Genomic DNA, 23,785 nt, shown 5'->3' with positions numbered 1-23,785 from the left:
AGGTTCCTACCACTCCCTTTTGGGACCAGGTGGTGAAACCTGCAAGCGCTGGCACCCTGGAGGAGGCAGACCCAGCCCTAGCTTTGTTCTGTCCTGTACTCGCACTGCGACAGTACGTGGATAGAACTCGATGCTTTAGGCCCTCATAACAGCTCTTTGTCTGTTACGGTGGACAGAAGAAGGGGAAGGCTGTCTCCAAACAGAGGATGGCTCACTGGATAGTGAATGCCATCACCTTGGCCTAAGAAGCACAAGGGTGTGCCCTGCCTCAGGTTTGCGTGCTCACTCCACTAGGGGTGTCGCATCATCCTGGGCGCTGGCTCGCGGTGCCTCGCTAACAGACATCTGTAGAGCTGCGGGGTGGGCAACTCCCAACACGTTCACTAGGTTCTATAGCCTGCATGTCGAACCGGTTCCTCGTGTGTTCTCTCTTCAAATGGGTATTGGCACTGAGAGGCCCTGTTCAGAGTCGGCTTGCGGCGTCCGAGACACCTAGTTCTCCAGAGAGTCCCCTAACCAGGCGGACCCTGTTGAGTCCTCAAGCACTCCGACGGCCAGACATGGCGGAGCATCCGGTGCCTGGGCCTTTTAAACCAATGAATTCCTGAAATCTGGTGTGAGGCTAGTGCCCATATGAGTGACCCGGCCGGGATACCATATGTGTATTTCCACGGTACACCCACTAAGAACGTGTACTCTGGGAGGAGGTGACTCCACAGTGTGCCTCTTCCAAATGGAAGGGCACACTTTCCCAGTGTTATCCAAGTCCTACTGTTGGGTTGCGAGGAACAACTGTAGTTGACCTTCTCTGTGTAGAGCCCGGTCCTATCGTCTGCCTTATAGGAAGGATCAGGAGGCCTACACGGGGCACTGGAGGGGTCAGCGCCTGTGGCGTGTTGGTAGGGATCCCAATTTCGTCAGTAATCCAACGTGACGTTGAGAGTGACCGACTGAAAGGGAACGTCTCGGTTACGTATGGTAACCCTCATTCCCTGAAGGAGGGAATGGAGACATCACGTCCCGTCGCCACAGTTGCTGTAACCACCACTGAGCTGTCGGGTCACCGGCTCGGCTCCTCAACAAAAGCATGAATGAATGCGATGCACCTGCTGCATCTTATACTCAGGCTGTGATCAGCGACAGCTGGATGCAATGATCAATAAGTTTCCTAGTATGGCTAAGCTAAAGCAGAAGTACACTTGAGTTCTTAAAAGTTTTTTAGTTTTTTTTTTAATCTGTGATGCCACAGAAAAAAACATTTTAGGTTCCACAAAGAACCTTTTTAGTCAACAGCTCTTGTGTAACAGCATGGTTCCATGGATGTTAAGGGATAGTTCAACCCAAAATGAAAATTAAATCCCAATTTATTCATCCTTGTATTGTTCTAATGCCGTATGCCTTTCTTTCTTATTCGGACCACAAAAGGAAATTTAAAAAATAAATAAATAAATGCCTCCCACGTTCTTGTCCATATAATGGCAGTGTATGGTGATCAGCATCAAGCTTTTAAAAAAGACGCAAAAGTATCACAGAGTGGTCCCATGGGAGTGTATGGTGATCAGCATCAAGCTTTTAAAAAAGACGCAATAGTATCACAGGATGGGTGAAAAACAAGCTGAATTTTAGTGTATTATTTAAGGAATAGGCCTATCTGTGCGCGTTTATGAGAATCTTTTAGAGCAGCAGTTCACTCCGACACGCCCAGGAAAAGCAAACAAGTTGTGAAAAACCAAGATTAATAAAAAATAAAATGCAATCCATGTACTTTATTCTGAGGGAAGTATAGGCTATCTGTCGTGGCATTCATCTGTCAACTGTCAGTTCCGGTCTGGAGATATTTAACTCAGAAAGTAAAAATATTTTTGGTGGGGATTTCTAGGCATTATTCCATGCACCGTTTATATTCATCTTGATTCTTCACAGCTTGTGTGCTTTTCTGCGAGTTGGAGTGAACTGCTGCGCTAATACAGGTGCATATATCAAAAAATTTGAATATCATGAAAAAGTTCTCTTTTTTGTAACATTTCAAAAAGTGAAACTTTCATATAGCTATTCTAGATTCATTACATGTAAAGGAAAACATTTTCAAAAGTTTTTTTTTATTTTTTTTATTTTGATGATTAGAGCTTACAGCTCATGAAAGTCAAAAATCCAGTATCTCAAAATATTAGAATATTTACATTTGAGTTTCATTAAATGACTACAGTATAAATTCCCAGTATCTCTTGTTCTTTGAAACCACAATAATGGGGAAGACTGGTGACTTGGCAATTGTCCAGAAGACGATCATTCCCATAAGAAAAATGTATTGCTCAGTGGTTGCTTTTCCTAAGCTCAGGAGAGTTAAATGAGATTCTCATTTATCTCTCATTTTAGTATCAACAGCATTTCAGATGTTTCTTCTAAAATTCCTTAGGAGAAATGGAAGTAGAAACAAATGAGACATGAGAAATGTTTGAGGAAATTAAAGTCAAAACAGAGAATGTGGTGGAAGAAACATAGAATATCTCTTCATTGTCTTGCTGCAATCTCTATCAAGACTGCATTATAGGAATATTTTGTTGCTCAGTGGTTGCTCTTTCTAACCTCAGGAGACTTAGTTGTGATTCTCATGTATTTCTCACATGAGAAAGTTCTGAAAGAAACGAATTCAAAATGACAATGGGAGAGAAACGTGTGAGAAACATGGGAGATCTCTTTATTGTCTCGCTGTATTCTCTTGCAAGACTCCATTATAAAAATGTTTTACTGCTCAGAGGTTGCTGATGCTTTTTTATTGCAATGGGGTTTTTCACCTTTAATGGGCAGGACAGTAGGACCTAATTTTCCAAACACACTAGAAATGACTTACAAGTGCAAGATGTTTAGTATAAGAGCAATACCTTTTTTAACAAATGTAACACTAGTGTCCCAGTATTTTTATTTTTATTTTTTATACTATGTTTAGTATTAAAATTTTGTCTTGTACAGCCCATTTTTGCATGTATGTAAATATAGGTTATGGTTTCCTCTGTTAAATCACTGTGCAATAAAACACTGTCTACATAAAACAACTTTAAATATGACATTGCATGTACTGTCTTTAACTGAATTGGTGTAGATAAATGACATTGAAGCTAACCAGAGGGAAGAAAAATAAAATAAAAAAGGGATCTCTTTACCATTTCAAATATTTCTCCTAGACAGAAATGAGGTTACCTTAAGACTGAATGGAATCTTTTGCTTGAGTCTCCCTCTTCTCAAACTTGTCTCCTGAGACAAAAACTCTAACACTCTCACAATTGTCATCTTTAAAGCTTTAGAAGAGATCTCAACAACTTTACACCCTGTGCTCAGATATTTTTCCTTCTTGACTCAGGATCTCTCACATTTGTCTCCTCAAAATTTTAGAAGAGGTCTCAACAACATCACACAGTGTGCTCAGATTTTCTCCTACACTAAAGACTCAAGAGCTCTCACTTTTGTCTCTAAATTTCAGAAGTGATCTCTATAACTTTACGAAGTGTGCACCAAGTCAAATGCCTCAATATGAGCTCAGACATTTCTTCCATATAATATGTATTAATAATCAAGTTAGTCCAATTAATAATCAAGATTGAGTCATAAGCCATTTGTGTGCCTTTGAGCAAAGAAGGGATGAGATCTCTTCTAAAGCTTTAAAGGAGAACAATTTGAGACCACCAGAGTCTTTAGACTAGGAGAAATATCTGAGCACAGTGTGTTACGCTGTTGAGATCTTGTTTGAAACTTTGGAGGAGAAAAATGTGAGATATCCAGAGTCTCCAGCTAAGGAGAAATATCTTAGCAAAGAGTGTGATGTTGTTGAGATTTTTTCTAAAGCTATAAAGGAGACCATTGTGAGATTGTTAGAGTTTTTGTCTCAGGAGACAAGTTTGAGAAGCAGGTGCACACAAGTAATACGGCACACAAGAGTGAGTATGAAGATTTAATCTTCATTTCTGGGTAAACTCCATTTATTCACGGATCCCATATAGGCCTATTCCAGTAAACTAAAGATTTTTTTTAAAGAAGTTCTAAAAGGCACAACAGCAGTTTAACTGTAAAAGTCGAAAGAAAAAGTTAAGTGGTCATGAATGTGAATAATGACAGTTTCTAGCATAAAAACACGCCTAACATCTTACTAAGGTGCTCAGTAACATTTTTTCTGTTGTAGGAACTTTTATCCTAAACTTTAGCTTAGTTCAAACTCTAGTTGAATATGTGGTTTAGATTTGCATCGTCTCATCTCCTTTACCTCAACGCCCATATTTTCTCAGGACTTTCGTCATTTTACTTCCTCTCTGCTTTCCTGTCATGTATGCAACAGTTTGCTAACTTTCTTTCAGTTCTGAAGCAACTGTGTTCTGCTTAAGGAAACCAAAAAGCATTTCATAGCCATTTATGACAGCGGTATCTCTCTAGGGCATTGCATTTCGACAACATTAAGTAAGTTTAATACTTGATTTTGTGCATTTTCCGATTTCGTGAATTACTAATTCTTTCATGTCTGTTGTAGTTTTGTTACAGTAACTGCTTTAGGAACAGTTTCATAGTTTCTGTCTGCTTAACCGTTAGTTCCCTAATCCACAAGGATGAATCAAATGTTATATTAACCAGTAAACTCTGGAATGACTTTATATTTTCTTACTTCAAACAGTAAGTCTAATTTTCTTGAGTTGTATAAATGGCAATATCAACTGCGTTTACTAAATACATGGAAGACTCTGATAGATGTTGAAGACAACAAATAAGTACATCATAACTAAAGCCAATATGATAAAGGAATACTTTAACATAGTATAGTATAGTTTTTATTTTTATTTTTTAAACACAAAAATAAAATGTTAACCAAAATGTCTGGGCTGCTTTTTATCATACAACAAAATGGATGGTGATTTATACCGTTAAAAAAGTATCATAAAAGTAGTCTGTATTTGTATGATTTGAGCTTGACTGTATAAATAAACATCCAAACAAAGTCATAAAACCAGCATTTATGTTCCTGTAACCATCTGACATTGCAAAAAGTGGCGTACAGCACCTAGACTACATCTTGCACTAGATCCGACAATGTAAATATAGCTCTCTGTGTGGGAAACTAAGTCTTGTTTCATGGGGCGATGTGGTAGAAACTACGATTAACCAGTAAATGTCAAGCACATAGACCATTTGAAAGTCTATGGCAGTCACTTGTCTGAGATGTGTTACATGCAACACATTTACATCTGCTAAAAACATATAAAGCATTTGGTTTTTTCAAGTTCACACTTTTCTGTTAAATGCCTTGCACAGTTGCTACAAAACTACACAACCAGGTATAGGAAAGGTTTGTTTGCATTACTAAACAGCAATGGCAAGCTCATTTCCCATAATTTTCAATAGTTTAGGAAGCTGAAATATGAGGAACTATGATATTAAAGAATGCTGTTTTACACTAGGAAATGCTTCAGGCAGTGTGTCTGAGGGGCCTTTTCCTGTTGTTGGTGGTAAGACAGGGTACGTGCATTACATACACCTTGTATTATGTTTACATTTAGATTACATTTAGTCATTTAGCAGATGCTCTTATGTTCTTTACACTGTGTCCAAACCTGGAAATATACTGCCTGTGCAGAAGTGGTAATAATCTCCTTTGCTGCCTATGATATCCTACAAATCCTGTGCGTGCAGTTTGTTCAAAAAAAAAAAAATAAAAAAAAATAACAAAAAAGCCATCTGATGTTTATGGTGGATTGGAAGCAAATCAGAAACCAGTTTTATTTGGACACAGCTAAGTCTTGTTTGAAGAATACCGGCTCTGTTCCAAAATCTAGTGGTTCTAACTAAAATGGAACCTCATGAGTGACAGATTTGAACATATACTCATATAGAACACACTAGGTTTTGGAACAAAAGCCTGTGGCTCACAGATAAATGCATTTGGTATTAATGTATTTTAACTACATTAATCATAAATATGCAAGCAAATATCCAGAATGTTGAATTATGCAAGCAAAATAGATGGTTTCAAGATATAACTGAAATTTAAACTGTTTGTTGCAGTCTACATGGAGGAACAATGTTTAAAAGCTTCAGTAAACACATGTGGAGACTGCATCAAGTCCGGGTCCGGCTGTGCCTGGTGTAAAGATTTGGCAAGTGCTTCTTAATGGCTCTATGGTTAATATCAGTGATATCAATTTCCAGTGGTGGGGAACTTGTGAAATACCATTTAATTGGCCTTCAGAAAATATCTGACTTAATATTTAACAAAGTTGTGTTCATGAAAATCATGCATGCTACTTAAGTGCTACAAACTCCAGCGATTTCACTAACAGTCATAATGTCAACTAAGTACCTTTTAAATGCAATTTTATTGATGAAAAAAAAAAAAATCTCAAAGTGTCTTGCTGTAAGAATTTTTTTTTTTTTTTGGAGCTTGCAAGTTTTACTATTCAATGCCAACAATTTGATTTCTAACATTCCAGTGTGCAGTGTCCAATGTTGGTTTTGTCAAATTCTCAACAGCTTTTTCAAGTAAAGAAAAATGACTGGCACATTGCATCTCCTTCACATAATGCTCTCTGTCCTACTTAAACCACAGAATTTCACCAAGGCTGGGGAGCAGGAAGCAGCACGTTGTAACACAGCTGCTATGCTTAGAGATAAAGGATGTTCATCCAGTGGCATAATAAATCCTAAAAACGATTTTATAAAAACTAAAGACAAGCCTCTGGCTCCTGGTGCAAATCCGGTGCAAATCCAACCACAAGAAGTACAACTTAATCTTAGACCAGGTATGTCATATTCTTACAAATCTACTGTATAGCTCAAGCAAAACAGCTTTCTTTTTTAATGTAAGTTTGAGCCTGACTTTCAGAGAACAGAGGTGACTGAATTTTGTTGTTTCCTCAGGGTTGCCCCAAACTTTTCAATTACATTTTAAAAGGGCAATAGGCTATCCAGTGGATCTCTACTACCTAATGGATCTCTCATACTCCATGAAAGATGATTTGGAGAATGTGAAACAACTGGGAAATAATTTACTTACTGAGCTCACTAGAATCACTGGCAATGCCAGGATAGGTAAGAGCATTCAAATATATTAACATAAAAATATAATATTATTAATATTTTTAGTGTTTCAAAGATTATGGCAATGGCTTCATGAACCAAACTTTCCTGATGCAGGCTTCGGTTCGTTTGTCGACAAACACACTTCTTCCATACACCGACACCAATGAAGCGAAGCTCCAACGGCCGTGCTCGGATAAAAGTGAAACCATGTCAGCCAGCATTTGGCTTTCAGCATGTACTTTCTCTGACAAAAGATGGGACCAAGTTCAGAGATATGGTAGCCAAGCAGCATATATCCGGAAACCTGGACCCCCCAGAGGGAAGCCTGGATGCCATCATGCAAGTTGCAGTCTGCGTGGTGAGACTAAGATATGTTTTACACTACATGCATAACTTGCATTTACATTTATGCATTTAGCAGACGCTTTTATCCAAAAAAAGCAACTTACAGTGCATTCAGGCTATACATTTTAACAGTATGTTAACTTGCAGAAATTTATTTTGCGATACTATAGACAAAACTATAGCTACATTTACATGTACACTTTGTTTCAATTGGAATGAAATCATAGATCCGAACATAGTGTTTACATGAAATGCTAAATAAAGTGATCGTGTTGATGTGAGCATTTATGTGTCACAAGCTTCCAATCGTATTTAATCTTTTGACGAATATGCAGCTTCCCACTGTTTTTTACATAGTAACTGTCCTCCTGTTCTTTTTTTAAAAAAGCAGACTTAATATTTAGCCCTAGCTATTTTCGGTCCTAATTAGGAGACAAAAAGCACATTAAGTTTTGTGCAATGATGCTTATATTAATCAAAAAGTTAAAAAGGCCATTCCCACGCCCAAAACAAGACGTCTGTTTATGAGAGTTCAAAGGAAGCACTTGTGGTTCAATGTTATCCTGCACCAGTTCACAGACGATGATTGGAAGGTGAATTTTAAAATCGACACGACTCATTTTGTCATGATCTGATCTATGAACTTCCATTCACTCACCACCAGAGGTCACCTGCGCTGGCTCAGGGATACGCTGGCTCTTGTCCTGTCCTGTCACGGCTATGAAGGCCATCTGCGAATCCTCATTTTGTCCTGTCACGACTATGGAGGGCGTTTGTGAACTCTTGTCCTGTCCTGTCACGGCTATGAATGCTGTCTGCGAATCCTCATTCTGTCCTGTCACGGCTATGGAGGCCGTTTATGAACTCTCGTTCTGTCCTGTCACGGTTATGGAGGCCGTTTATGAACTCTCTGTGTTCCCTGCCTCGGTCCCTGAGACCATGAATGCACTGCCTGTGTTGTCTTCTGCTCCGCCCTGGTGGGTTCCAGTTCTGACTGCTCCGCCCTGGTGGGCTCCAGTTCCATCTGCTCCACCCTGGTGGGCTCCAGTTCCATCTGCTCCACCCTGGTGGGCTCCAGTTCTACCTGGTCCACCCTGGCTTCCTGCTTAGCGGCCTTTGCCTCTGTCCCCGGCCACTCCACTTCCACGTGGACCTGGCCCTCCTTCCCTCCCCCTGTTCCACCTCCGATCCACCGCCCTCCTAGATTGTTAAGAGCATCTGGAAGCGCGCTGCTTGGGGAGGGGGGGCTATGTCATGATCTGGTCTATGAACTTCATTCACTCACTACCAGAGGTCAACCCGGTCACTACATGGAATTTCTTGCACCACACTAACTGTTTGCACTTCACCTCGGACTACAGTTCCCATTATCCATTGCAATAATTACACACATACAGCTGAAGGCACTGATTACACACACAGCTGAATGCACTGATTACACAACAGCTGTAACCCATCACACATTCATTATATAACACTCACTTAGATCACTTTCAAACTGCCGAGTATTGTTCTGCACATATCGCTCTCCTAGTGATACATAAGCCTTTCCGTGTTAGTTTCTAGTTTTCATAGTCTTGTTTCAGTTCCTTGTTTTCATAGTCTTGTCTCTGTTTCTAGTTTTCATAATCTTGTCTCTGTTTCTAGTTTTCTTAGATTAGTCTTTTCCTTGACTTGCCGTGTTACTCGTGTTTTGACCCTTTTGCTCTGGATACTGGATTACCCCTCTTGCTTAGCCCTCTGGATATTGTTCGCTCATCGAAGACCCATGCTTTCCCTAGGAATATTCTTTGTCTTGCCCTCTATATACCTGTTTGCCAGTGTTTGACCCATGCCTGTTACAACCACATCTCTGTCTGATAAAAGCTCGCACATAGATCCGCATGTCTCACGACTCGTCAGCGCCGGTTACATATTTTTATATTCAGCAACAGCAACATCGACTTGTTCCATGCGTCATTACGCACTTTTTTACATCATGCACGTGCAAGATTTTCCGGTTTCAGTTTTCAATCAATCAAGTGTTTACATGTCCTATCATATGGATTAGAAAAAATGTATCCCACCCCTCTCATGTGTTACCCATGCAGAAGGATATCGGCTGGGGAAACAGCACTCGACTGCTTGTGTTGGCCACTGATGACGGCTTCCACATGGCAGGGGATGGAAAACTTGCTGCCATTCTGGAACCAAACAAAGAAACCTGTGAGCTGGTCAAAAACAAGTACAGCAAGAGCAACCTCTGGGTATGATTTAATTAATTTATATTCATATGTTATATAACAAATATTTAGAATATTTATTATTAAAAGCATTTGAGCTAAACTAGCAAAGTCAGAAAAAAGGGGGGGTCAGGTATTGTTAGATCTAAAACTAAAACCAGACAAATTCATTTTCAGCACTTTGAAATAAAATAAACATTAATTGTAATTAACAATAACTGAAAATAGTAATATATATTCATTCCAACAGTTCTTCTCATTTTTGGTTATTTTAAGTACTAAAAAATGAAACTAAGTACCTAAAACTACAAAGAAAAGAATTAAAATTCTGGCAACCAACAAAATTGACTAAAGATTATAAATAAATAAAAGTAAAATAAAAACAGAAGATATAAAAATAAAAATGGCAAATTGAAATAATTACTATATACTATACAAAATATAATAGTTTAGTACTACGTAATAGTTGTTTTATAGTTTATATTACACTATTAATTTCTAAATGACATTAAAAGAACACTGGTCCAGGGCGAGTTCACAATTGTAAATTTTTTGCACATTTAGATAGTCCCTGAAACATAAAATACATACTGACAGCACCTTAGACATGAACCCATTTGGATTAGTACACATTATATTATAATTAATATCTTAAAGGCTCAAGGAATTCTTAACATTTGTACATCTCCAAAGTGTACAGGTACATATGCAAAAAGGTTTATGTATTAGATGCTATCAGTACCTTGATAACATATCATATTAAAATATCAAAAACTATAATACACTCTGTGTTTTCAGGATACCCATCTGTTGGACAAAATTGCTCGCAAACTGGAGGAGCCAAAACATACAACCCATTTTTGCAGTCACCAAAAAAATGGAAACTGTGTACACAGTAAGTAAAACAGTGCTTAGCTAAAATAAGCCAAATCAATTGTCTATTTAAAGTTATGCTTATCATAGGTTGGTAGTACCCTGGAAAGTGTAAACAAGTGACTCTGTGGCACTATAAAACATTGCCAGTGTTTTGGGAAACCTGTGTGCAAATCATTAATTTTTGTAGCTTATAATTGGGGTACCTTTTACTTTATTTAATTTACACACAATCACATGCATATTTTTAGTAGATGAAGCACTATGGTGTATACATGACTTGTATCCTTAACAGGAGCTGAGCAAATTGATCCCTAAATCTGCAGTTTGGAGTGCCTCTCGATGAAGACTCGAGCAAGTTGTCAAAATCAATTGTGGATGCATACAAACGTGAGTGTCATGGGGATTTCCACTTTGCAACAAATTTATTTATGTATTTTTGTTTTTAAGTAAAGTATTGTGATATTCGATGTTTAAACACCATTATTAATGTCCTATGGGGTTTGGGAACAGAAACAATTGACCTCTGGAAGTGATCTTTGGCTCATGAAAGCTCTCCCAGACTTCATATCTGTGTGAATACACATCAGACTGGTAAAGGTGGAAGAAACGTCCCAGTGAAAGGGAAAATGCTAATGTGAACATGGGTAAGGGGTGAGTAAGATTCGTCAAATGACTCATAAGAGCAATCTACGCAGTCAGGATGCAAATCTTGGTTTTATCATTGTAGCAAAAGGCAATATGTTAAGATTTTGTAAATGACCTTACTCCTTACCATAATACTTCAGTGATTTTAATGTGGACATTAACAGTAGACAGATGCTACCAGTCAGAGCTCCTCATCGCACGGGGGTAGGGAAAAGTGAGGGGAACTACGACTCGGTCGAATGTAATGTTATTTATTCCATCAACCTCATCCTCCTGTGGGTGAAATGGTAAGTTGTCTGTGGCAGCTGCAGTAACAGACAATACTTACCCCTTTATTGCTTTCTTTTTCATCCAAATCATGGGGGGCACTCGTGGCTAACGTTAGAGGTTGGACTGCAATCCAAGGTTGCGAGTTCGAGTCTCGGGCTGGCATGTCTGTAGGTGTGGGGGGAGTGAATGTACACCGCTCTCCCTCCACCCTCAATACCATAAGCAAACTACCACAACGCCGCAGCATAAAATGGCTGCCCACTTCTTCCGGGTGTTTTTGTGTGTGGTTCACTGCGTGTGTTGCACTTTGGGATGGGTCAACGCAGAGCATGAAAATTCTGAGTATGGGTCCACGTACACTTTTCACACACATATATATATATATAATAATATATATTATATATGGTGTGTGTGTTTTGGTGTGTGAAAGAGCCACAAATATATATAATAAATAAACGAGGCTTTAAAGGTCTTCAGTGATGGCCCTAGAAGCACCTTTGTTTGGGTTCCACAAATACCATTCAGTCAAAGATCCCCCTTTCTTACAATTTTTGTAATCTGAAGAACCTCCTTTTGCAACATACTTTGTTGAAACAGAAAGTTCCTAATGGAACCATTTCGATAACAAGTTTCTTCTAATGGCTAGTGAAGCACATTATTTTTAAGAGTGTACAAGCAACTACAGTAATATTAATTATAACTCTCACAGACACTTGGCATTGAATCATTGAATCGCCATGGCTAGTAAAAATGTTTTTGTTTATTCGCCAGACTGAAATACTATACTAATATATATATATATATATATAGATATATAATATATATAAAGCTTGTGCCATTTACAACATTATAATATATATATAATTATTATACTATATTAAACTTTATCATTGCTATCTGCAATGGTTTTCATCTTCCGCTTCCTTCCACTAAACTATTACGCATCTTTTGATGCTAACAGTTCGACTGAAAACTTTCTGCTCCACTCTTACACTTGTTTTAGACTCTGTCCTGTGCCCTTGTTAAAAAGAAAACTAATCCCCTTGTCTTTCCAGGTCAGCCCCGTACCACCCTCTTCACCCCCTTGTAATCTATGTTTCTAACGCGAACGAGACCGTTCTAAGCTTAGAGCTGCTCAAAGGGTGTGGACCAAAGTCCAAAATACTACTGACCTATGTTTTATCAGTCCACTCCTCGCTTCCGTCTTCTGCTAATTCCCACGGCCAAAAGCCATACTAACCCATAACAAAATTAACAATTGCGTCGAACTGCCGCTGCTTTTTATCAACATTTTTCCTTGCTCATTTGTCCTCCTCCTCCCCCTCCTTCTATCTCTAATAGCTGACGACTGTTTGCCAACGTTTTTCATTAATAAAACTTAAAAACATCAGTGCACAATTTTCCACACCACAATCCCATCAAGCACATCCACCACAACAGACACGTCTCACATTTTTCTCTTCACTCTCTGAGGGCGAAGTCTCCAAACTCATTCTTTCTCATCATCCTACTACTTGTCTCGCTTGATCCTATTCCATCTCATCGCCTTCAAGCCATTTCTCCTGCGAGTTGTACCTGCACTCACCATCACATCATGCACACACTCCCTTCATACAGGTGTGTTCCCCCTCATCATGTAGACAGGCTCCGTGAACTCACTCCTCTAAGAAACCCACCCCTCAATCCCATCGTCTTCTTTAGAGAACGACCAGACTGGTTTCCCTTCCTCCTTTCATGTAAACAACACCTTGGACGTGCTATGTTCAACCACAAGTCTCTGCCCTTCTCACCAGAAACAACCCCTTGACAGCACAAATCTGGCTTCAGAGTTGGCCATTTCAACTGAGACTAGCCTTGCTCTCATTGTTGAAGCCCTAAGACTGGCATAGAGGAATCCAATCTTCACTATTATCTTGCTTGATCAATCGTGCTGATTTTGACACGGTTACCACCATCCTCCTGTACAACCCTACTGACAAAGGTCACTCTCAGGAACCGCGACTCCATTGGTTTGGTCTTCCTATCAGTATAGGTCTTCAAAGATATCTTGGGAGTTGATGTGTCCAATTCTCCATCTAACTACTGGGGTGCCTCAGGGCCAGCGTTCTTGACCACTTTCTCTTTCTCTGCGACATGGCCATCATTAGCTTTCTGTCATTCAGAAACATGGCTTTTCATACCATTGCGATGCTGATGACACTCACTCTACCCTTCTCCTTCCATTCCTGATGATCCATCGGTAGGCTGCTCGCCCAATCTCAGCTTGTCTAACAGACATTTCTTGTGGTGACGGACCATCAACCTTCAAACCTCACCTTGCCAGACAGAACTGCCTTGTTGTTCCGCAAACCCATCTTTCATCACAAATTTTCACCATCAATTAGGCACATCCACCATAACTCCTTCAAACCAGCCAGAAACCTTGGAGTTATGATTGATGAACAGCTAACTTTCTCAGACCACATTGCTAAAACGTCCGGTCCTGCAGATTTGCTTTATTCAACTTAAAAAGACAGCACTTTCTTCGGAACATGCTGCACACTCCTTGTGCACGCTCTTGTTTCTGTCCGGACTGTCCAGAAGCGAGAAACACCGGAGGGGGGGGCCGCCCTGTCTAACGCTGCGCCGGGAAAAATCAATCGTCCACTCGTAGGTCATACTCTCCACTCCTATCTCCCTTACTCCCCCTACTCGAGCCTTGCCCGGCACCGCGGCGGCGAAACAGGCGGCAGGCGGGGAGGGCGGCCCCGTAGACCGGGCGGGGGGAGTGGCGGCGTCTCGCATCCCAGGGGCGCCCCAGCGCGCAGTGCTACTGATAATTCGCTCCACTCTTAACATCTTGTTTAGACACTGTCGGCCCTTGTTCCAGGTCAGACCGTACACCCTTCACCCCCTGTAATCTGTGTTCTACCGCGGACACGTTTCTAAGCTTAGAGGCAGCTCAAACGGGTGTGACGCAAATCCAAAAATACTACTGAACTTATGGGTATCAGTATCCTCTCTTCTTTTCTGCTAAGTCTCACTGCTAAAAGACATAATACCATAACAAAATAACAATTCGTCTAACTCTCGCATGCTTTTTAAAACATTTCCTTGTCCTTGTCTCCTCCTCCCCCTCCTGCCATCTCTAATAGTGACGACTTTGCACGGTTTTTCATAATAAAAATAAAACACATCAGGCACCAATTTATACACACAAATCCATCCCCACGCACATCCACCAGCAAAATACACTCATTCACATCCTTCTCTTCACTCTCTGAGGCAGAAGTCTCCAAACTCATCCTTTCTAATAATCCTGTACTACTTGTCAGCTTGACGTATTCCATCTCATCTCCTTTCAAGCCATTTCTCCTGCAGGTGTACCTGCACTCACTCACATCCATAAGCACATCCCTTCATATGGTGTTGTTCCCCTCATCATTTAGACAGGCTGTATAACTCCACTACTTAAGAAACCCATCTTCAACCCATCTCTTTTAAGAGAACTACCAGACTGATTGTTTCCTTCTTCCTTTCATTGCAAAAACCACGTTGAAACAAGCTATTATTCAAACCAACGTCTTGCCTTTCTCTCACAGCAGAACACCATCCTTGACAGCAGCAACCAAATCTGGCTTCAGAAGTGAGACATTCAAATGCGGACTGCCTTGCTCTCAGTTGTTGAAGCCCAAGGGAAAGACTGGCAAGAGGAATCCAAATCTTCACTATTATGTCCTTGCTCGTTTGATCTAAATCTGCTGCTTTTGGACACGGTTAATCCCACAAAGATCCTCCTGTCAAACCCTACTGACAAAGGGCATCTCGAGGAACCGCACTCCAGTGGTTTGACTGTATTACCTATCCGATAGGTCCTTCAAAGTATCTTGGAGGAGGTGAGGTGTCCAAGTCGCAACATCTAAACCTGAATGGCGGTACAGACAGGGCTCAGTTCTGGATCACTTCTCTTCTATGTCTACATGGCATCATTAGGTTCTGTCATTCAGAAACATGGGGGTGTTTCTCATACCGAGTGCTATGCTGATGGACACGTCAACTCGTCTACCCTCTCATTCCATTCCTGATGATCCATCTAGCGTAGCTGCTCGCATCTCCAGCTGTATAACAAGACATTTCTTGCTGGAGAAAGGACCATCACCTTCAACACAACCTTGCCAAGAACGAGAAGCTGCTCTGTGGTGAGCCAAGCAACACCCATCGTTTCATCACAATTTCACCATTCAAGTTAGGCAACATCAACCATAAAACATCCTTCAAAAACAGCCAGAAGAAAGGCCTTGGAGTTATTGATTGATGATCAGCTAAACTTTCTCACAGAACCCCATTGCTAAAACTGTAGGGTCCCTGCAGATTTGCTGTTATCACACATTAAAGAAGGATTAGGGCCATTGCTTTCGGACCATTGGCTGAACAACTCCTGTTGACACGCTCTTGTTCTGTCAGGCTCCTAGACTATTGCAACGCCTCTTGGGCAGGTCTTCCAGACATTTCTAATCAAACCTTTACATAATCCAGACGCGGGCAGCAAGCTATTTTAATGAGCCGAAAAGAATACATGTACCACTCGTTTATCAATTTGACAACTGGCTACACATAGCTGCTCACATAAAATTCAAGGCATTGATGTGTATTATACAAAACCAACCATGGCTCTGCACCCCTTACCTAAATTCTTTACTTTAGACTTACTGTGCCCTCTTGAAGCTTTGCGTTCTGCAATGGAACGTCGCTTGATTGTGCCATTCCCAAAGAAGCACAAAAGTCACTTTTACGGACTTTTAAAATTAAATGTTACATAATGGTGGAATGACCTGCCCAACTTCAAATCGAGGCAGCTGAAGTCCTTAGCCAGCTTTCAAGAATCGGCTTTAAAAAAACAATCTCTTCCATCTGTATTTGACCTTATAACTTTGCATTCGCATACTATTCTAATTCTATTTTAAAAAAAAAAAATCTAACTACCTTTCAATCTTTTTGTAGTCTATCTATTTTCTTTTCATGTATTATACAATTATAAAAAAAGGACCTCTAACACTAGCTTGCTCTATTCATTTTCTATTCTACCTGTGTTTTCTTATAGTAATTATATATTTAAAAGCCCTTGCTACCGTATACTGTGTTTTTAGGCACAACTGAGACTGGTTATAGCACTTATATATCATTGCTTCTTTTGTTGTTTTTGATTGCTCTTCCATTGTCCTCATTTGTAAGTCACTTTGGAAAAATCGGTATGCTACAGACTAAATGTAAATGTAAATGTAAACCTGGAAACCGCTTTTTACATATCTGCAAGTACACTCTTAACATCAGTTAGGTCAAGCATTATAATATTGACATTCAAAGATTATTTAATAATAGAAGTTGAAGAATTAGAAATTAAGACGGGGGTAACATGTATGAATTGCAAATTAGTCAGTTAACTGCAACTTGGGTGGTGGGTTTTTTTTTTTTTTGAGTACATTCAGGAGAAAAACAAAATGTTGAAAAAAAAATTTGGGAAAACCCGAACAATACCTACTGACCAAGATAATATTATTATATTATTATTATATATTATTATTATTATTTATTATATTATTATTTTATTATAATTGATTATTCATACAAATTTAGTAATAAGAACAACTATAAAACGCACCAGGATTAACAAGCTGCTGATTATGAATATTAATCAGGTGTGTGCGTTCACTGGAGCTGATCTTGCTGAAAATCAAAATAGGGACAATATAAGTGACACCAGGCCAATGAGACTATCGTTGTGCATTAGTTCTTAAAATATGAGAATTCCAATGGAAATCCGTTATTTGACAGGAAAATACACAAAGAATATCATTTACATGTAGCGCGCGATTATTTTTTTAAATGTTATGTAAGACTCTCTCGCTCGCTCTCTTTCTCAATCTGAGGAGGGAAAGCGGACGGCGAGTCGTGCACCTTCACAATAGAGTTATTACGGTATGTCAAATACACAAACACAGGTGTGCTGTGCCTCCATTTTACGGCGACCCCTAAAGGGACCATGCGTGCTGGAAAAAAAATGAATGAAAAAAATTTGGGGTGGGAGGAAAAAAAAATTCAGATTGTGTTGTGCGTTCCACTCGCCAAAACTTTTGCATTCTCTTCACAAAATAATATTTGTGGTTCCCTCACAAAACTTTGCATTCCTTCACAAAGTTTTTTGCATTATCTCACAAAACCAGTTGAATTCGGACAACCACACTCCTGGTTTACTATAAAAATTGTAGTGGTTCCATACAGCTCCATATGGTCACAATTGGAGCGGTCATAGAGTTTTATTTTGAACTTGGACTAAAATAAGTCAGTGCATGCTCATCAAGGCATGGTTTTGGGACATTCTAAAAAACACTTAAAATGTAAAACACGTGGAGGACTAAATTCAGTACACACATATTAAATAAAGCATACATACAAGCAAGAAACAGCCCCAAAATATGAACGTAACCCGGTAAATTGCACGTTAAGCATAGGGCTGTGCGATTAATTGAAAATTTAATGAGACTGTTGCCAATTTGTAATCGCAAAGGCTGCGATGTGGACGCGATATTTCTCTGTTTCCCAGAGCATAAGGCATGACTGCCAGCCTTGAGTGACCAGTCTTACCGACCAAAAAGACGTGAGCGCACCTCCGTTTCTCCCCAGTCAGCTCTGCTCTAGGCCAAACTGCATGAACACCCCCCATTTAAAAAAAAACAAACAACAACAAATAGTGGGAGAGAGACAGCGTGGCATTATGGCGTCTACAGGGTCAAACTAAGAAAAACATTATGTAAATTTAAACTTTGAATGAACAAAAAAAAACGTAATTTGCAAGAGCTGCGTCACAATCAAGAGCTCCCGTATCGGTTCTTGTTTCAGTACTGGAAAATAAAATATACATTCTTAAAGGTGTTTTGGTTAGTACATGAATGTTATTTTACCTGTTTTATCTCCCCAACAGATTAATTTGAAATAAGTTTTATAAAGCTTGTTCACTATTCCTAATTCAGAAGGCCACACACACAGCTTGTGTCTCTGAATGCTTCTCATACTCGCTCCTCTCTGCCCCACATGGCACGAACCCCGCATCATGGACGAGGCCGTTCGCACTTGCCACACTCACGCAGCCCCTGTTTCGTAATGCTTGGTTATATTCGCGTGCGGCCCTGCATCGCAAATCTCCACAAGCTCATCTGTTAGTATGGATGGGGCTTTATTGCACATGCGCAACCTGAGTCGACTCGCGACTGGCTCCGCATTTAAAATGAATGTAAATTCAGTCTTAACTGCTTGCTAATTTCACTTGGATGAAATGAAACATTCAGCACATTTTCCACTTGTTCTTAAAATCCCAAATACAATGTAACACATGTAATACTTTAATATTTGACTAAAGAAATACAGTTTAATTTAAAATCGCAAATCAAATCGCAAATCGCAATATCTGTCAAAAAAAAAATCACGATTAGTTTTTCCCCATATCTCACAGCCCTAGTAAAGCCATATCCCCCATGGAAAGAAAATGCAAAGACAGTGGTTTAAAAAGGCTGAATTCTGTATACAGTTTATTAAAAAAGTATACATGAAAGCAGGTAAGCCCAGAATGTGAACAGAATTCTTTATTCTTTATTTCCTCCCATAAAGAAAATGTGGCTTAACGAAGACAGTGATAAAAAAAAGTCCAAATATGCTATAGAAATGATTTAAAAAATATATATTCTGTGTACATGCAAGCAGATGAGCCCATATGAGCGGAACTGCAAGATAAAGGGTTTTCTTTCCCATAGGAAAACCGGGCTTAACGTGGCTTATATAACAAGACAGTGGTATATATATATTTATATATATATATAAGCCCTAATTTTTTATTTAAATGTTATTTTTATTAAAAATATACTACAAGGCAATTAGCGCAGTAGGCTAATTCATTAAGACACTGGTTCTCAAACTTTTTACAGTGGCATACCCCCAAGGGCATTTAGCCTAACGTTCTTCTGAGTACCCCCACTTAGACTGCAGTAACACCTTTTCCATTAAGGGACGATATTTTGCCCCCTTAAATTGATTTACAGGTGCATTTTTACCATTATAGAGGCAAAGTTTTTCTAGCCTTATTAATTGTATGTCATGTTTTATGTCATATTCTTAACAGGCCATTAAGTGTATTATTAATATAATAAAAAAAAGCAATAAATGATTGCAAAACACAAAATGATACTTGTAGATTCAAAACTAAAATTGCCAGTAGGTAGCGGGAAGTCACTGTCTTATGAGTAAGGCGTTGCGTCATTCATTCATTCATTCATTCATTCATTCATCATCATTCATTCATTCAGTAATGAAGCAAATGGTTGTAGTTATGAATGGGTTATTAATCATACTGACTCTCCGAATCATTCAAAGCTGCAGATTCATTCACTAACGAAACACCGCTGTTGCTTGGAGACGCACAACAGTTCTGTAGTGGATTTTGTTGGAACCATTATTTCGTTGTAAAATATAACAAACAATATTGACAATATTGTGTTTAAAATGTAGGCTACATTCAAAATGTAAAATGTACACTTAATATTGCCTTTTTTGTTGAACTGTTATATAAAATCAATGTCACATTTGGATATTCAGGGAAAATTGCATTTCAGGTTCCAGAGTGAAATAAGAACGTAAAAGTGTTCGCTTTATAAAATTTCTAATAATCTTTTATATTATTGAATCTTCAAACTGCTAAAACTTTGAACTTGCTTTCATGAACAACTTTCAAATTATGCCCTACTGTTAGCGATGGAGCATTTTATGTTTCAGCGTTTTAGAATTTCCCAAATCCATGACCAAACTATAAGCATAGCTGACTGTATTTGAACTTGTGTCCAAGTTTAAAATAAAACTCTATGAAACGCTCCATTGTGAACTTACAATCTGTATGAAACCACAAACTTACAAGCTGTAAAGTAAACAGGAAGTGTTTGTCCGAACTCAACTGTTTTGCGAGAGAACGCAAAAGTTTTGCAAGGGAACGCAAAATATCTCTGCTAGAGATTGCAAAAGTTTTTAGAGGGAATGCAAATATCTTTGCGAGAGAACACATAATTTTTTTTCCTACAACCCTGAATTTTTTCCACCCACCCTGATTTTTTTTTTTTTTTTTTCCACCACCATGTCCCTTTAGGGGCTCCGTACTTAAGGGGCTCCATAGTAGTTAGAGTGTTCGGCGAGTGAAAATATATCTGTGCTAAACTTACACTTAGCCTCCAACTCCCACATTGGCGAGTAAAATCTGAGAATGTATTAGCCATGGGCTAATATTAGATATCATTTAGTCACCCAGAGTGAAGATTTAGTTGCATATGCAAGTGATTTACTCGCAGTGTAGAGGGGTTGTATTAAGTGTAAAATAGACACTCTGTAATATAAAATATAAAAAAAATAGATATTAAATAAGGTGTTTTATATTTTGCTATGTATTTAAAAATTATCAAAATATTCTTGACATATTGCAGGAGTATATGTATATATCTGTAGTGACATAAGCAACTTCCTCATGTCCACAGCTGTGATCCGGGTTTCTTAGGACAGCGCTGTGAGTGCAAACTAGGCCAAAAGGATGAGGCGTCATTGAAAGCGCAGTGCCGAAGGACAACGGGGACCGAATGCGAAGGCAAAGGAGATTGTCTGTGCGCGACGGTGTCAGTGCTATTCTACAGACAGCGGTGGCAATTTCTATGGCGAATTCTGTGAATGCGACGATGAACACTGTGAAAAAAGCTAACAATACACAGTGTGCAGGTGATTTGTGTAGAAAAGCTCATATTTGACGTGCTTTATAGTTTTTTTTTTAAAAAAAATCAGTTCTTAAGTGTAATGTGGTTTCATTTACAGGTCATGGCAAGTGCAAATGTGGTAAATGTGAATGTGATCAGGGCTACGAGGGCCCAGCATGTGACTGCGTAAAATCAGATAAGGATTGCATGACCGATGAAGGTGTTTGTCATGAACGTGGGAAATGTGAATGTAACGTGTGTAAATGTGAGAGAGGATACAGTGGGGCCAAATGCAAAACATGTTCTTCTTGCCAACGTCCGTGTAAAGAGTCAGGGTAAGAAAACCTCAGAACAAGTCACCATGTGCTCTACAAAGCTGCCATGTTAATAACAATTATTAATACAATTAAATACATATTTTTTTTTTAATTTCATAAGCCCAATTAGAGGATTTCTAACTTTAACTACTAACTTACAGAAATAATGAGAATCAGTTCATAAGGACAGTTTTCTAATGAGCCATTAAAAGCATTCCTGCAAGGCAATTCACATATTCTCAGTTATATAAATTAGGATATTTTATGGATTTAATGGAAATGTATTTGTTACTTGTTGTAATATATAAATAATATACATTAATGTAATAATAATAAAAAAAATCGAAGTGTCTATTTATATTAAATGCAAATAGCCTGTTTTGTTGGCAGAGGCTATTTACACTAACCTCACCCACGAACCTGTGGTTGGGCTAGAACAACGGCAGCTCCAGTGGCGAAGTGTGATAAAACTCATTGCAATAACTTTTTGACATGATCGACCAGAGTTTGAATCTGACTTTTGCCAAATTCATTCTTCTCCCATTTCACATCCCATACCAGAATAGAAAGGCATTTATTTTCAATAAAATAAAGGAAATAATCAAAAAGTATAAAATAAAGTGCCTCACTTGCATTTATGGTTAGGTTAGTGGTAGGTGTAGGAAGGAATTTATTGTCCCAATAAGGCGGCATCCATTTAATAATTTTAATAAAAATGATCATTTAGACTCAGTACATTTCAAATGCATACTGTTTTATAATGTACTACAATACTGAGGTGCAAACATCTGTCAGAAAATACTATTATTACATAAAGTAAATAAAATATATCACTGTTTGCATATATATTTTATATATATATATATATATATATATATATATATATATATATATATATAATATATATATATATATAAAATGATAAATGAAATGTTTTATATTTTTATATATATTTAAAAATTACTCAAATATTCTTGACCTGCTGCAGGAGTTGTGTTGAATGTTTGGCCTTTGGGACCGGTCCGTTTGAGAAAAACTGCTCTAAAGCTTGTAACCATCTGAAACAAGAGACGGTTGAAAGATTGCTCAAATACGACTGTCGAGTCAGAGACAAAGAGGGCTGCTGGATGTTATTTTACAATGACGGAACAGCGTGGATTTGACAAGTACTATGTCAAAGTTCTCCAAGCCAGAGGTAGACACAGACACAATACCTGAAATACTAAAACATGTACTAGTTACTTGGGTTCTGTCATTGTTCACCCTCATGTCATTCTGAACCCTGCTGTTATGAGAATTTCTCTTTCTACACAACAATACAGTAGTTTATAGTGACAAAAAGCTTCAAAAGTAGTCATAAGGACTTTTTATGATGATTTTCATCCTTTTGGAGATAGGCAGCATAAATAATAGTACAGAGGTTTGCAACAACATGAGGGTGAGTAAGTCATGTCAGAATGTTCTTTTTTTTTGTACAAATGTTCCAGTTTCAAAAAGCATCAAGTTTTCTACCTTTATGTTTTCTTGTGTTAGAATGTCCTGAGGGGCCAAACATAGCAGCCATCGTAGGAGGATCTCTGGCAGCTGTGGCACTGATTGGTCTCCTGATCCTCCTCATCATCAAGGGGAGTTCTGTATGCAAGTGACCTTCGAGAATGGAAGAGATTTGAAAAAGACAGAAAACATGAAAAAACATCTGTAAGTTCTGTTTCTTTAAACAACAACAAAAAAACCCTACCCTTCATATTCAGTCAATCTGCCTAGAACTGTTCAGTATTCATGCTTGATATTTTATTAAGCACATTATGTTTTCTTCTCCTTCTACAGGGTACCAACCCGTTATTCCAGAATGCTACAACCACAATTCAAAACCCAACATTTTCTGGAGATTCGTGAAAAAACTTGTTGGTGCTAAACGCATGAAGCACAGATAAGATGTGTATTAATGAATCTATGGGTCTGATGCATGATCATTCAATAAAATAAAACAGCTTTAACTTTTTTCAATGTTCAGTGAGATCTTTAGCATCTTTAGAGAGGCGAATGTTTGCAATTTTTTTTACATTTATACATTGGTTTTAATGTTTAACGTCATAAAATGTATTTCACAGTTTAACATTAAAAAGGCTTTTTTATGTTTTTGTGTAATGTATAAAGACTGGCCACAATAGTTTTATTTTCGTACACATAAAATATATACAGAGAAATCAAATTTTATTCTTGTTGAGGCTTTGATGAAAATGAAATTTAGCCAGAGTCATTTATAAATAAATGCCACCCATTCATAGAATATGTGTGT

General features: G+C 38.5%; 1 pseudogene; it reads left to right on the top strand.

Moving 5' to 3' along the window:
- The first annotated feature begins 4,293 nt into the window (after positions 1-4,293).
- On the top strand, positions 4,294-23,488 carry LOC122138355 (annotated as a pseudogene).
- Positions 23,489-23,785: the final 297 nt, after the last annotated feature.

The sequence above is a fragment of the Cyprinus carpio genome, chromosome B9, assembly GCF_018340385.1.
Source record: "Cyprinus carpio isolate SPL01 chromosome B9, ASM1834038v1, whole genome shotgun sequence".
NCBI classification, from domain to species: domain Eukaryota; kingdom Metazoa; phylum Chordata; class Actinopteri; order Cypriniformes; family Cyprinidae; genus Cyprinus; species Cyprinus carpio.
Note: the sequence above shows the minus strand (reverse complement) of the source record. Positions and strands in the feature narration are given on the sequence as shown.